General features: G+C 33.8%; 2 protein-coding genes across 3 annotated transcripts in view; one reads left to right on the top strand and one right to left on the bottom strand.

Annotated features, from left to right (window-relative positions):
- LOC127845917 (uncharacterized) overlaps positions 1–16,577 on the bottom strand; it is a 362,958-nt gene that overhangs the window by 199,244 nt on the left and 147,137 nt on the right. The window lies entirely within an intron of this gene.
- The window catches only part of LOC127845441 (ankyrin repeat domain-containing protein 27-like), a 339,366-nt gene continuing 339,254 nt past the window's right edge, over positions 16,466–16,577 (top strand). The window contains exon 1 of one of the 2 annotated variants that reach the window (XM_052376353.1): positions 16,466–16,494. The gene's annotated coding sequence lies outside the window, so the exon portion shown is untranslated. The remainder of the gene's footprint in view (positions 16,495–16,577) is intronic. The other variant, XM_052376348.1, reaches the window with a different exon arrangement.

Genomic DNA, 16,577 nt, shown 5'->3' with positions numbered 1-16,577 from the left:
TGGTCATCCCTCAGACTTAAAATTATAAGTGGAAACTGTAAAAGTCAGCAATAGATAAAATTTATTTAATTAAAATGTGTTATTGTTATCTCCTTTTTTTTTTTAACCAGCAATATTGCCAATAATAATGCGAAATCTAAGAGTATAATTCATGATCACAAGTTCACAAGTCTGTCTCCTTTTCAGCTTCCCACAAATTAAGTATAAAAATACTACAAAATATGTTTAGAATCTGAACATGAAAATCATAAATTAAATCAAAGCTTTATGCTGAATTAATTATACTGTGACTGAAATAGTTGTGTCTATAACGAATGTTCATTTATTGTACAAATGTATAAATAAAATTAAATATTTTTATTTAAAAACGTTTATTAAGTTATCAGTTACTGGTAATATTTTGTTCAGTACTTTGGTTTAAATTAAATTTATTAAGTTATTGTTCAGCTTCATAGAAATTTGTTAAGTCCAATATTACTCTCTATAAAAACTACTAAGTTCAAAATTCCGTCATGTGGCTTCACAAATATTTTATAAGTATGAAATTCTGCCCCACGAAAGAAACAAAGTGCAAATTCCGTCCACAAATCTCCATCATACAAATTCTAAGTATAAAAATACGCCCGGATTTGTTTTACGCCCGGAAAAAACAGTTGAATTACGCCCAGAAATAATTTTAGTTCCGGGCGTAAAACTCATTCCGCCAGTTGTACGGGCGTAATTCCAACATTACGTGCCGATTCCGCCCCGATTACGCCCGGAATCCGCCCCATTATTTCGTACGGGCATCGGCGGGAATAAATGCTGAATCAAGCTTCACGTAGCCACGGTATGTGTCTACACATTTTGTAAATTTCAAAATGGCGGGAGCCATGTTTGTTTTTTGGTTTTTACAGTGGTGAAACAAGAATTGTAGTTTGAACACAACCGTCTGTGTTCTACTTGAGTGTGTTACATTTGGAACGCTGGTTAATTTTGAATCGAGGCGTATAGCGTTATTTTGTTATTTTGTCTCGTTACTCTTCTTTTGCGTGGAATTCTTAAGGACTATTTCGATTTCCGTAAACAGGAAAGATCACACTACATATTACTACGTAATGTAAGATTCAGTTAATTTAATGTGTTTTTGCTTTTATTTTAGGAATAAATTAAATAAAACAATATTGTAGGATAAATAGAATAATATGTAAGTGTGATTGTGTACTTCAATTTATCCCACTCGTGTCAGAAAGACTTACAAGGCTCGGCAAGCATCGCCATGTAAACCTTTCTTCACTCGTGGGATAAATTTAAGTACACAATCACACTAACATAGTATTCTCTATACGTTTTCATACTCATAAAGGTAGTATATGAACGCAGTCTATGGGAACACAAAACTGGATTGGCATCATGACTTCGCAAATAAAACAAACTTTATAACATAAGACATTTTGAATGATAATCAAAATAAATATGGAAGTAAATATAACGTTAAACTATAATACACATTTATCGTTGTATTGAAAAATGGAATGTTCGATAAATTTGTAAAAATATATTTCATCATGACCAATCCAGAAAAATATAAATAACAGTCTGATGCCTCCATTAAGGTGGAATCGGCACTAATGTTATTTCGGTCCGAAAAAAGTATGTTATGATATATGTCTATTTGTTAATGTACTTTATTATGCAAAGACAAGAGAAGGTAGCAATGATCTGTGTACATCGCGACATCTGCATATTATTAATTTTCTAAAAACAACCAATGATATGTGCATATCATTAGACTATTAACGATTTTTAAAGTTAACACCTTAATGTAAACGTCGGAGGTCTACACTATATAGCTTGTCTAGGCAGATGAATAAGTATTTTTATTTGAAGTATCGTCTTATTTTGCTTTTCCCGGCATGTACCTTACATCAGTTAGTAAATGAAACTTCAGGGACACGATAGATTTCATCGCGCTTTTGAATCAGCCGTCCACACGTCAATTGCATCTCTTCTGAGAACGCGAGCGCATGAAACACCGCATGTCTGGGTGCGTCACTTATCAGACAACTGCTAACAAGCGTACACATTATAATTTAGATGTTTAAATAGTGTCCATAATTTCGAAGCTCCTTTGAATGTGATGTCGAAAAAGAGTTCAGAGCTACGAATGCTCAAGTGAGAATAATATATACATATTAGCATAATTGTGAACATGCTGTGAACATACTGTCGTGTAACAACGCTACTGTCATCAATGTACGGATGCATAGACGCACTTCCCGAATTTGTATACACTTAGATAACTTTCGCAAACGAATAAACGTATTTATGAAGGCGTACATTTCTACATTCTTTTAAAAAAAAGCTTTTTATATATATAAAAAAAACGTTGACGCTTTATGAGCATCAAACACTACAATACATTCGTTTTTAACATGTATGTGCAATATTTTGCGTTGTCATGAGGCTTCTACTTTCACTTTCGAATGCGTATACAAGCATAGACACATAGAGATAAACATGTGTGTTTATCAAATACGATGAAGAAGCATTTAAAACATTATTAAATGATGAACATAGTGAGTATATTATCAAAGTTATGTCCGAACAATATATAGTATGGTGATGTTCACATATATTTAGTATCATGCACATTTTGGAACTAAATGAAAATAGCACTACAGATTTCAAGTAAACAACGCTCATATGCACACATATTATTAACGAAGCGAAACATGTGGGCACAATGAAGTACAATAACGCATGTACTTGCTTTAGCTAGATAATATTTTGAATTAACTAATCATGCACTTAAAAAATGAAGTCATTATGTCAGATACTTAAAACCAATAAAACAATTGAAATCATGCGAAATCATCATCATCATAATAATCATCATCATAATAATCATCATCATAATCATCATCATCATCATCATCATCATCATCATCATCATCATCATCATCATCATCATCATCATCATCATCATCATCATCATCATCATCATCATCATCATCATCATCATCATCATCATCATCATCATCATCATCATCATCATCATCATCAATATCATCATCATCAATATAATCATAATCATCACAACCACCACCATCATAATCATCATCATCATCAGCAGCATCATCATCATCATCATCATCATCTTCATTAATCATCAATCATCATCACCACCAACATCATAATCATCATCATCATCATAATCATCACAACCACCACCATCATAATCATCATCATGATAATGACCATCATCAACATCATTCGACATTTATGTATAATATCTTAAATGTTTTATCTACATAAAGATCTAACCTTTAAAAAAATAAACGGCACATTTTAAAAATATAATTATATTATTATATATATATATATACGTGTTGATATAAATGTCTAAATTCAAATAATCATATACACTGAATGTGTCGTATAATAGGCACTCGTTTATATAAACACATTTTCCGTATCGTTATGAACACATAAAAGACAAGCCTGAAATTCATATTAATACACCTCGTAACGTATCTCGCTCATATAGTTCGTAAATTTACTACTGGCATACACATTAAAATCATTCCAATGAGATAAGATAACTTATAATTAAATGTAAATCATCGAACATAACTACAAAGCGTTTTTTATTTATAGGGACAAATGAAATTAACCTCATGAGTACAATTTTGAATGTATTAATCGGCAAATATACGCATTCTGACTAAAAGTTTAGTGTGTTATTTATTTGAATTTTCTTTATGCTTCCTGACGACTGCGTTATTTGTTTTGTTTGCGTATGCTGTTGAAAAAATTAATTATTCGTTAATGCTTAACGAGATTAATCAGTCGTCTCTTAAATAATATTGCTTTCACCATTGCTGTAATGTATACTTTTTTGCAAACTGTTTTGTGCTTACTGCATCGTTGAAATGTTAATGTATTGCTATTTGTGTATGTTTCGTATTCTTTTTTTCGTCTTAGTGAATAAGACTATGCAGATAGCGATTGATTTTTGCCTGGGTACGTGTTATGAGGTTACATGCAACTAGCTTATTATAATGTCTAACATTACTATTGAGGGTAGACTACTCGATAGTTTTCGTGCTGTAAAATACTACTTTTGTTGGAACATCAATTTTGGCCTCTTGGCAGGTTTTGACGAAACTACATTCAACACAGTGATTACTTTTTTTAAAGAAAAATAAATAAATAAAGAAATATATGTATTTGCAAGTTTCAAAACATGCCTGATAAATGATGCACAAGACAATTGTGCCAATTTGAACTTTGTTTTAGATTTGACCTTGACGATCTACATTTCGAATCGTATAATATATCACGAGAGATTTCATCAAACGACCGGCCAACATGTTGTAAAAAGATCAAACGGATTGTGAAAGTACGTTCAAATGTATAGTATGTGATACTGGCGTATGTTAATGTGTGCATGCCTGAGTGTGTGGGTGCGTATACCGATTATGCATGTGTGTATTTCGAAGACACTCCTGAGGATGTTTCTAAATTGACACGGACGCTTTCTTTTGAGGAGGTAACTACCTTTTGAGGTTGTCACTTCCTTGTTCTGATAATTACCGATAAGGATGTTACAGCCTGGTACAGATACTGTCCTTACGGATGTTACTACCTTGAACTGAAACTGTCTCTTGAGAATATTACTGTGGACTGTGGACATGTCTGAATTTAATTAAGTAGATCACGTAACCAAGTTTGAGAATAACTTTGCACATTATACACAGTTGAGAAAAGAATATCTCGACGTATTTTGCTATCTAAGCGTACATACACACAATGATTAGTATAATACAGTTGTGTTTTAAATATTTATAAGTTATTAGACGTTACACTGTACAATACGGAGATATATTTGGACGAGCACACAGTTTGGTGTACGGCGAGTCCAATATTACTTCAGACTGGATGCGAGTCCAAATATATCACGTATTGTACAGTTTAAACGTCTGATAAACTTTTTATTCTATATCCCTTTCTTCAGCTCTTTGTTTCATTTTAATTTTGATTTTAAAATGCTTTAACTGCATCTATGCTATTTTCAAGACAAGCGCCCGTGTGAGTCGATTATTGTACATTCGGATACTTTTTCTCGGTAACGGCTTTTATCGTTATAAAACAATTGCTTAGTGAACTTGTACTCAACTGTCCAATATGGAAAAAATTCAGGCTTTTTGGATCCAATACCGAAATATATTGGACGGCCACGTGGTACATATAACGAATGCCGATTGGATGAATTTATTGGATATAAAATAAGTATTTATATTTTAACCGTGGCTCCATATTATTTAATATTAATTACAATTGCACTTTTCAGGGAACTTCTTCGATTAATAATACTAAGCTTTAATGGGATTTTTTATACTTTTACAGAATGAAAATTTTCAAAAGGAATCTCTGAAGATTCAAGAACACGCGATAATGTGAGGACGCACAATTCTAAAACGAGATCGCGAGATTAATATCGAGATATCCTACCGTAATATCGTGCCTTTGCATAGTGTTTCCGCGTTCATCACCTTGTATATTTAAAATAAATGATGAATATAAATACATGCGTGTAGTAGACTACTAAAAACGTATATACATACAGTCAGGAACAGTATGATACAATTGACAAAATGGAGTAAAAATATAAGAGACATGCGCGTATATGCAAAATGTTAGGAGATAAGTCAATATTTATTTAAGAGGTTTGCGGAAAAACCTGGTCTTTTATGGTATTCCAGAAAGGCTTGCTAATAGCGCTGGAGATACATATTCAATGCATCGGTATGTACAGTACGTACTTTCGTTGGACACTAAATGAAATATCCATGGAGCGAGTGCATAGATTACAGCGCGTTTGACCACTCACAAACAAAGATGCTTTACCAGAAAAAACCTCTAAATTCTTGATTCAAATTATACTGTAATATAACAATTATCATTAAGTGTATTGCATGACGAACACCATATTGAGCATCATCTAAAGAAATATCGATTGCAAGATCTATGCTGTACAGGTGGTGAGATGTGGTTCGCGCCAGGTCGAACAGAAGGTAGACTTTACATGCGACAATCACTTCTATTACATCGCGGAATAACATCATAAGGAAACAAACACACAAAGCCCGATTTTTACCTTTTCAGGGACAGCAGTTCGTTTATTTTGATAAAATTTATTCAGTTAAAGGTCCACACATATAAGTCGGTGAAGTCTCCACGTATCTGTAATGCGTATGCACTTGTTTAAAATGTGTGTGTCCACATTGCGCATTGCTAAGATGTAGGTCATAAAAATGGTCTCTTGTCTATCGTTAAAGCTAGATCAAGATTGATTGGTGATTTTATACCACATTGGATGGCAATATTAAAGTAAAAATGGTCTCTTGTCTATCGTTAAAGCTAGATCAAGATTGATTGGTGATTTTACACCACATTGGATGGCAATATTAAAGTAAAAATGGTCTCTTGTCTATCGTTAAAGCTAGATCAAGATTGATTGGTGATTTTACACCACATTGGATGGCAATATTAAAGTAAAAATGGCCTCTTGTCTATCGTTAAAGCTAGATCAAGATTGATTGGTGATTTTATACCACATTGGATGGCAATATTAAAGTAAAAATGGTCTCTTGTCTATCGTTAAAGCTAGATCAAGATTGATTGGTGATTTTATACCACATTGGATGGCAATATTAAAGTAAAAATGGTCTCTTGTCTATCGTTAAAGCTAGATCAAGATTGATTGGTGATTTTACACCACATTGGATGGCAATATTAAAGTAAAAATGGTCTCTTGTCTATCGTTAAAGCTAGATCAAGATTGATTGGTGATTTTACACCACATTGGATGGCAATATCAAAGTAAAAATGGTCTCTTGTCTATCGTTAAAGCTAGATCAAGATTGATTGGTGATTTTACACCACATTGGATGGCAATATTAAAGTAAAAATGGTCTCTTGTCTATCGTTAAAGCTAGATCAAGATTGATTGGTGATTTTATACCACATTGGATGGCAATATGAAAGTAAAAATGGTCTCTTGTCTATCGTTAAAGCTAGATCAAGATTGATTGGTGATTTTATACCACATTGGATGGCAATATTAAAGTAAAAATGGTCTCTTGTCTATCGTTAAAGCTAGATCAAGATTGATTGGTGATTTTACACCACATTGGATGGCAATATTAAAGTAAAAATGGTCTCTTGTCTATCGTTAAAGCTAGATCAAGATTGATTGGTGATTTTATACCACATTGGATAGCAATATTAAAGTAAAAATGGTCTCTTGTCTATCGTTAAAGCTAGATCAAGATTGATTGGTGATTTTAACCACATTGGATGGCAATATTAAAGTAAAAATGGTCTCTTGTCTATCGTTAAAGCTAGATCAAGATTGATTGGTGATTTTACACCACATTGGATGGCAATATTAAAGTAAAAATGGTCTCTTGTCTATCGTTAAAGCTAGATCAAGATTGATTGGTGATTTTACACCACATTGGATGGCAATATTAAAGTTAAAATGGTCTCTTGTCTATCGTTAAAGCTAGATCAAGATTAATTGGTGATTTTATACCACATTGGATGGCAATATTGAAGTATTCATCAGTAGCAATACAATAACAGCTTGTTGTGTAAATTAGGAGATAAAGATATAGAAAGTTGTTTACAAACAGGCTAGAACTAGTATAAGGGATATGACTTTAACCTGATCAAATACCCTCCTATGAAGGAACATGACAGCACTGTAATTTTATAATCATTTCCATTTATTATCCGAATGTTCATTTTATACTTATAGTATATATTATATAAACCAGTATTTCTGGAAAATGCTCACAGTACCAACATATATAAAATAAATGTAGTGGCACAATGCAATTGTTTACAAAAAGGCCTAACTGTGTATGTCCATTATGCATTTACTGAAATAATTTCAGTTTTTACTAAAATAATTGTTAAATGTTATTGCTATAAACTTCATGTTTCTATTTACATACTTAAATGTATTGTTGGTGTTTACCTAATATTATACATATTGATAGTATTATTAATGTGAACATCTATTATTAGAAACAACAAGTTGCTTATAGTTCATTATTTGACCCAGATGACCGCATGTATGTGTTTACTATTGTATATAAAATGTTCTCATTGGATATATTTATTTTGTATATTTAGAAATATATATCCCAAAAACAAACATTGAATATATTTATTTTGAAATAATATAAAGCAACATAAACAAGACCACGGTGTGTTAATTGGTAAGAGACGAATGTTTTAACCTTGAGGGTTGATTTAAATTAAATTAGTAGAGGAATACAAGACGATGCTATGCACAAAATATTGAACCAACACATCCTTGTTTTTTCGGAGAAAATGCTTGTTGAAACCATTTGACCCATCGCACAAGACCCGTTAAGACCAAAAGAGAAAGAGTTGACATGGTTTGAACACACATAGCAGAGGAACACTAGACGATGTTACTTGCCAACTATTTCACCGCTGATCCCTGTGGTTTTTGTGAAGATTTTAATTGCAAGTTATTCACTATATATTTATTTATGGATCTTGTGACCCCTGGGGCGTGGACATGTGTGACACATGGTGCACACAATCTTTTCAGAAAACTTTTACAACATTCACTTTTCATGTAAACAAATGTTAACAATATGCGATTGTGTCACACTTAGTATTCATATGCATTTCTTTAAATCGCCTTTGATTTAAATAGAAATACTTTTTAGCTTATCCGAGATAGTTTATTATACTGGCCATAAGATCCTTCATACTGAGGCTTGTATTAAGTAATTACTTGATTAATATATTCTATTTTAAATTGTATACAAGTAAAGGTATACATTATTAATAAAGTTATCGAACACTAGCATACATTAAACAAGAAACTTGAACTATGATTTGAGACTCGACATATCAGGTGCAGGCACTTGACGACCAATATACCTATCAACTACACTGACATGTAGCAAAAATAATGCATGCATATCTGCAAAGAACACAACAATACCCGAACTATCGCATTGTGTATCAGACTTGATATATTCTAACTGCAAACCACACTCTATAAATGTTTACTAAACATTATTTAAGCGAGCCTTTTAGCCATATAGTTACACACCGATATACAGCACATTCAAAGTGTTAATTTCAGACTCAACGACTTAATTCATTCACAAGAAATGTTTACTTTTTTAATATGTATTATTAAACGAAAAAAAATCAAACTCACATATATGTCCGAACTCCCGCACCGCCGTCGAATTCGTGACGGCAATACTACGCACTCTCCTCTGTGTAATAACTTCAATCTGGTTTCATGTGAATATAATGAAGGGCTGATGAACTGTATATAGCACACTTAAAACTGTAGCTTTAATTTCCGTCGGTGGTTTAACAAGGGCTGACAATCAAAATCGTCTATTATTGCTGCAGAGTCAGACATGTAGCTATTACTTAACTTAATTTGGTGAAGTCACACCTTTTATTCGAACAGTATATAGTAAAATATTCAGTTAAACTATATCGTCAATTTGCCAAGATACGAAGAAGTATCGATCGAGTGACCGCTCGCTAATATCCATTGAAGCTCACAGTAATGTCATTTACAGTCTATGTTGTTTTAGTTGTGAGTCTGTTTGTCATCATCTGTTAATGGTTAATGAAACGCTAATTTGTTGAATAACCTTTGCCGCTGTGAAATGTGTTAATGTTTCCTGTATCAATTGTTACATAATAGTCACTTTCAACGAAAATAATTTTTTTCTGCTGTATCATTCTGCTGAGATCACATTTTAAAAGTATGACATACCAGTGCTTCCCTTTAAAACACTTCTTCTGATATCACATTTTAAAAGTATAGACATACCAGTGCTTCCCTAAAAAAACATTAAATTCGTTTTAAGTCCGCGTTTAAGTTCAAAACACTTATGTAAAATAGCTATACTCTATATGTCAAACCTGCATATTAGTTGAATAGTATGCTGTTTTAATTATGGGCGATATTAGCAATTTATAATAAAAACTATACGAAATTGCATGTGCCTCTTGTACAATTCATGGCCCAACACAGCGTCGTTTACATCACGCATAGAAATTCTTAATGTTAAGGTATTACTTAGTTTTTACTAATGTTTAACATTGTAAAAACCTAAGAACCATTATTGCGCATATTAACAGAGCAGTGCACTTTGTCGACGAATTTGGAACAGCCCTCGTGGTGCATAAACAGCAACCATATTAAAGGAGCGATTGTATTATAAGGCATTGAACGCGTTACAAGGGTGTATATCAGTTTTTACGGCAAAATTTAGTCGTTTTGCAAAAAAACTTTATACACGGTTTGCTCACAAAGTAACATATTTAAGTACTAGTATTTGATCACGTGCTTCTTTGGGTTCCTTTGCATAAACAGCAAGGTGTTTTTAAATCACATATATGTTTTAAACAATTGATATAAATATATGTCCACGCTATATGCCTGTTTGCTAACGATCAATTCATGTTTGCCTATTACATATCTTAGATGAATTATGTCCAAATTACTGCCGTATATAACTTACTGAAATGAACAATAACGTTTTGAAAAATGCATCAATGAACTCACTGGATTGGTAAACATGTAAACAATTTTTATTTTAAACTTATAAGAAAAACTTCAACTTTTATCAGTTTCCTGAAATCAACGAGATGATCTTCACAGTATTAACAACTTAATATGTGGACAATATCAAGTCTAAGTACATCGCAACACTCCCACCCTGATTATAGATCACGGGCCGTAAATATATTTATCCGACAGGCAACCGACAGAAGTTTGGAATGTACAAGCTTGCTAACAGGAAATAACTCATTTTTGGTCAGAGAGGGGTCATCCGTTGTACAAATCAATTTATTGGGAAATAGTATACATATAGAATCTATAGACGTTCTTCTGAACAAACTAAATTACAACCACGCCCGAAATAAGGTCAGCGAAACAGACAGCCAAAAGATAATATGCGTGTACTAGGTCGTCCGCCTGAAGTCCAACCTAATTAACACCCCGGCCCGACACGGGTCAGCCTTACAACAACCAATTGGTCTGCTTGAACTGAACGCTACCGGGTGAATGCTTGTGTTCGTCATTAAATGGCCATTAAATAAACACGCCCATACAATAAAAATAACACACACGGCATAATGTACGTCTTCCGGTCACCGACTCTAATTCAAACCCGGCCCGTAAGTATTTCAGCCTAAAAAGCGGATAATGGAAGGTATGTGTGTACCACGTCGCTACCGGATTATAACTTGTTTTTTTCAGAAAGGACCAAAGATAATTGCATACCCATTAAATGGAAATAACACACGGCATAAATGTAAGTGTCTCTGATGCCCACCCTTACTAAAACCAAGATAAGCATGGGCGTCAGCTCGATTGACTGCCAACTTGAGGTCGACGTGCACTATGTCGCTGCATGGGGAAAACTCCTGTTTTCAGAAAGTGGTCATTTAAGGTACCTATCCATTCTCTAGAAAAACGCACATGACATGTGTGTACGTTCCCATGATGCTCAGCCTAAAGAAAATCTTGCCCGAAACCAAGTAAGCCCGACAAACAGCCAGCGGGAGGTCTGCGAACCTATTTAACATTGGAAATATTCCTTATAAAAACCCCGGTCCGAAACAAGGTTTGTCCGACAATCAGCCGACGGGATGTCTGCGTGCACTAAGACGCCAACGGGAAAAAATGTTTTTTGAGACGGGTCATTAATAGGTCAATCCCATTCACTCGTAAAACTGAACATTTATGCATGTCCCTCTAACGTCCAACCTAATTTCAACCCCGGCCCGGAAATAGGTAATCCATACATTTCAGGTAAACACCCATTTACAGAGGATAACGCACACATCACACGTGTACGGTCCTACGAGGCCAACACTAATTTAAACCCCGGCCCGACACTAGGTCAGCGCGATCGGTAGCCGACGGGAGGTTTGCATGCACCAGTTTGCTACTGTGGAGTAACTCTTGTTCTTGCAGTAAGGGGCCATTAAATTTGCATACCCATTGACTCAAAATGACTCTCGGCGCATGCGTACATTCGCATGCCTCCCTACCAAAGTGAACTATGCAGCCGTATTAGAGTAATCATAAAGGAAGTCCTTAACAATCATCTTGAAACGTGAAACAGCTAGCACGACCGTCGGATGAGACACCAAGCATAGTGTTTGTTGTGAAAGTGTTGCATACCAAACCCAGCAAATCTGCTGCTTGCGTTTATTTCTAGAAACACTCTCGGTATAATTATCGATTGACATCGTGAATGACTTTATGCAACGCGTTAATCGTTTGGCAAGTAAACAATGCACTTGTTTCCTTTACATAACACAACTGTGTATTATATGTAGAGCTAAGAGTGGTATTTTGCTTGAAATAATAGTATGCAAGTTGTTCGGTATTGTTTTGTTCAATTAGAATAACACTGTTATCATTATATGTAGGGAATATACATTATCAACATATTTATTTGGCTTATCATCAACCGACAACCCCAAACTCAAGTCCTAGTATCATCATATCGTTCAAACTATATCATCTTAATCATCCTCGTGTAAATCGACTGTTCATATTAATCATTTTTGCTTCATTAGTACTAAAACTACAACTGGGACACACACAATTAATTGCACAGATCGTTGAATATAATTATTTGATCAGGATGAAGTCAGCCAATCAAATTAGAATTGTTGAGTGCTGTTTAAAGGCAGCACAAGCGCGCGAACATGTATGCGATTAAGTGATTGTAGGTTTGTTGGGCGTTTTAATAAACATAGAATGTCGATGTCACAGTTAAGTGCTCCAAAGTCCCAAACAAGAGTTTGTTTCCGTTCAATGGACTAACCCGGCTGCTTAGAGTATATAAGCACGTGATTATATCAAGTGACTTTATCAGCGTGATAAAGTCACTTGATATAATCACGTGCCGTCTTACTTTGTCACTCGCACGTAAGCATTTATCAAATTTAGCGCTGTTAGTAACATGTTAATGCATATCTAAACTATTTCATGTATTATAAACCCGATTTTAAATATATATATATATATATATATATATATATATATATATATATATATATAATAAAAGTAAAAACACTTGTCTGGGATTTTAAATATATATATTGATTTTGCCTACGCGTTTCGCATAGCTCATCAGGGCATAATACAATATATTACAACGTCAAAATGTCGTTTTGACGTTGTAATATATTGTATTATGCCCTGATTACTCACAATTTGCTAAGAATCACTTTTTATTTTCACATTAGCTTCACTTTTGGATTACGTTCATTTTAAATAAAGTCTTATGCCCCCTCTTATTCCTTCTCTACACAAACAACGTACCAGATCATGTAAGATCCCAAGTCAGTCTCTTTGCTGATGACACTGCTGTCTACCTCACGATCAACAACCTAAATGATGGCAACCAATAACAGCAAGATCTTAATACCTTGGAACAATTGGAAACCAAATGGGAAATGCATTTTAACCTCAGTAAATGCGAAGTCCCTAACATAACTCGAAGCAAACATAAACTCAAACATAATTATTTATTGCATTGCCATATCCTTAAAACCGTACCAAGTTCATAAAACGTATGATTAGACTTTTCCAAAGACCTTTCTGTCAGCACTCACATTAATAGAATATGTACAACAGCAAATAGAACACTTGGCGTCCTTAAACGTAACATCCAAACTAAAAACAAAAAAGTAAAACAAACTGCCAATAAAACTCTTGTCATGCCTCAAGTAGAATATCTCCCGTCTGGTCGCCATACACTAAACAAAACATCAATAAAATCGAAAATGTTCAAATAAGAGCAATCAGATGGCTACATTACAGCTATTCCACTTATGATAGTGACTCAGACATGCAACAGTCACTCGGTATAAGATCTCTAGAGAACAGATGGACTGATACTAAAATAGTATTATTTTACAAAATTTTGGCATTAACCCAAATTTCATACAATTATTTGCGGCAGAGTGTGTTTTAAACCTTATTTTAACTCTTGTCTATACATATACTAACACTTTCAAACTTTGTTTCAGTCTAACTTTCTTTCTTTGACGTCTCACTTTCAATACTTTTATTGTACAATATTGTATAAATCTTTTTCTTTCACTGACAGCGCGATCTGTTTATAATACCCAACAGGGGAGTTCAACAGTATACGAAGACATATAGATAGACGCCATAACACGACAATTGCCCCACGAAATGGGTTTCTTACCAGGTGAGATATTTACGCACTTCTCGTCTGTACAAAACGCTTTCAAGTCGATTCTACGCCAGATATTTATCACATCAGATTTTTTTAAAGATAAGGGAGTACATAAGGAGATGAATATTTTAAATCTTTATTCTGTTTCATCTTTATCTAAACGTGTATTGTTGAAAAATATATTGATTTTGTCGCAAAAATCTCGCAAAAAATGAATGAATATCATCCGACTCCTGGAGACACTCTTTGATTAGAGTCACAGGAACGTTCTCTTATTGTAACTAGGCGTAAAACTTAGTATAGTGTAACCTGTACATTAAGGTTGCGCTTAATTATGTTTTGGTTTGTCCCAACCGGAAGTCATTCGCTTGTCAAATTTTTCTTAGAACATTTGGAGAAAGAAACAGAAATCCAGTTAGTTTTATATATTTCAATAGGAATCAGTGAATGATAAGTAAGTCATAACATTAAGAGGTATTACTGCTTTTGTATTTGTGTTTATCATCCCCGATTCTTTATTCTATTCTTTTATTTCTTTACTTAAACTATCGGGCTATCGGTAAAAATACGTTGTTATGAATTATCACTTTCAGTGAAAGTTTCACTTTGTAATAATTAATATTTCAGCTAGCAGAACTAACCCCACCAGCCAAATATAGGAACAGCAGGTCGTGAAAAGCACATATTCAGTGAGTAAATTGTGTTTAGTTAGTCATTTGTATGTATTTGTTCATGTTGTATGTTTGTATCATTGAATGATGCAGTATGTGTAGGAATTTATTTCTGTGCAAGATGATTTCAGTCTTCGAAATTAGCTTTGAAAAGTTACATGCCAGTCGGGCCAGTTACTTAAGAATTTTTACATGCCCAACATATTTTTTACATGCCCAAACTTTTTTAACCAAAATTATAACAAATCACAACATTTAAACACTTACATGCTACACATAGTAAAGCAGAACATTTGTTTCAATAGTAGTGAATACAATTACATCTAATCAATCACTAGAATTAAGACGGTCGATCGTTACATCAGTGCTCTTGAAAAGAGCGTTCTCTGGTGTCCTCGTACCATTTCTTGGCTTCCTTTTTCTCTAAATCATTGTCAATTTTCTATTTTGGAAGTGCTTTATCGGGCTTAGCCCCATCAACATACCTAAGATACTGCCTCTATGTCGACATTGACATTTGTTTACATTGACAAAAACGGAAGCGTATTACTTGATTGAAATGATCGATTCAAAAAGCATCTTCTCGATTAATGTCTAGAGAAACCGTCAATAAGAACCTAATGTGACCGAACTGCATCGGTCAAAAACAATAACGATGACGTGTGCAAGCAGGTGCGTGTTGTTAAACCAATCGATTTTCATTGTTTTACAACTTACAGCAATGTGTTTGTTCGCAAAATTGAAAAATAGATCTGCAAATGTCAAGAACCGCTTACGATTTTTTTTTATAAACTATCAATTGGCTTCAATATTTTACATGCCCGGCGGACCACAAACGTGAATTTTTGTATGTGCTGGGCAGTATTTTACTCGCCACGGGTGATCAGGCGTGTGCTATTTCGAAGACTGTGATTTATTGTTTTAACTTGTTTTAATATTAATTATAGTGCTTTGATTCTTGTGTGTATGCGTATTGTCATATACTCTTGAGGGGAACCACACATTTAATTTAATGTATGTTGTGTTGTATATTTTCAGGACGTCATCTTCTACTACTGACTTCCTATACCAAAGGCTGTAAGAATATTGATAATAAAATAAACGGTAACTTGCTTGTTACGAGCAAAAAAGTTAATACAAATACCCCGCGTGACAGGAGGTTACATTATCATGTGATAAAAATCAAAATAAATTAAAATATCGAGATAATATAAAGATTTTTATGCTGATACAGTGTAAGTTCTTTGATGATTTTCAAAATGTTTACCATCTGCATAAGTGTTGTCATTTTAAGTTAACAGCAGAATTACAGTTTGTCAACCACTTGCGGTTAATCAGCAGCTCAGCAGTTCCGATTAATTTGTATTTAATTTTCCATAATGCCCCAATAAAAACAAAATGAGAAGTGTCTAATGGATACATTAGGTTAAAAAATGAATTAGCACAGTTTTAGCAAAAAAGCTTTTGCATTATGCTGACAGGGGGGATAAATGCAGAATACAGTTAACCGGAACTGATTGAATGAGGTATGTTTTGAAATGTGCATATTGATATAGAAGGCTTTATTATTTTCAAATAATATTTTTGCTAATTGAAAACAAATGCCGTG

Source organism: Dreissena polymorpha, chromosome 9 (genome assembly GCF_020536995.1).
Source record: "Dreissena polymorpha isolate Duluth1 chromosome 9, UMN_Dpol_1.0, whole genome shotgun sequence".
Taxonomy (NCBI): Eukaryota; Metazoa; Mollusca; class Bivalvia; order Myida; family Dreissenidae; genus Dreissena; species Dreissena polymorpha.
Note: the sequence above shows the minus strand (reverse complement) of the source record. Positions and strands in the feature narration are given on the sequence as shown.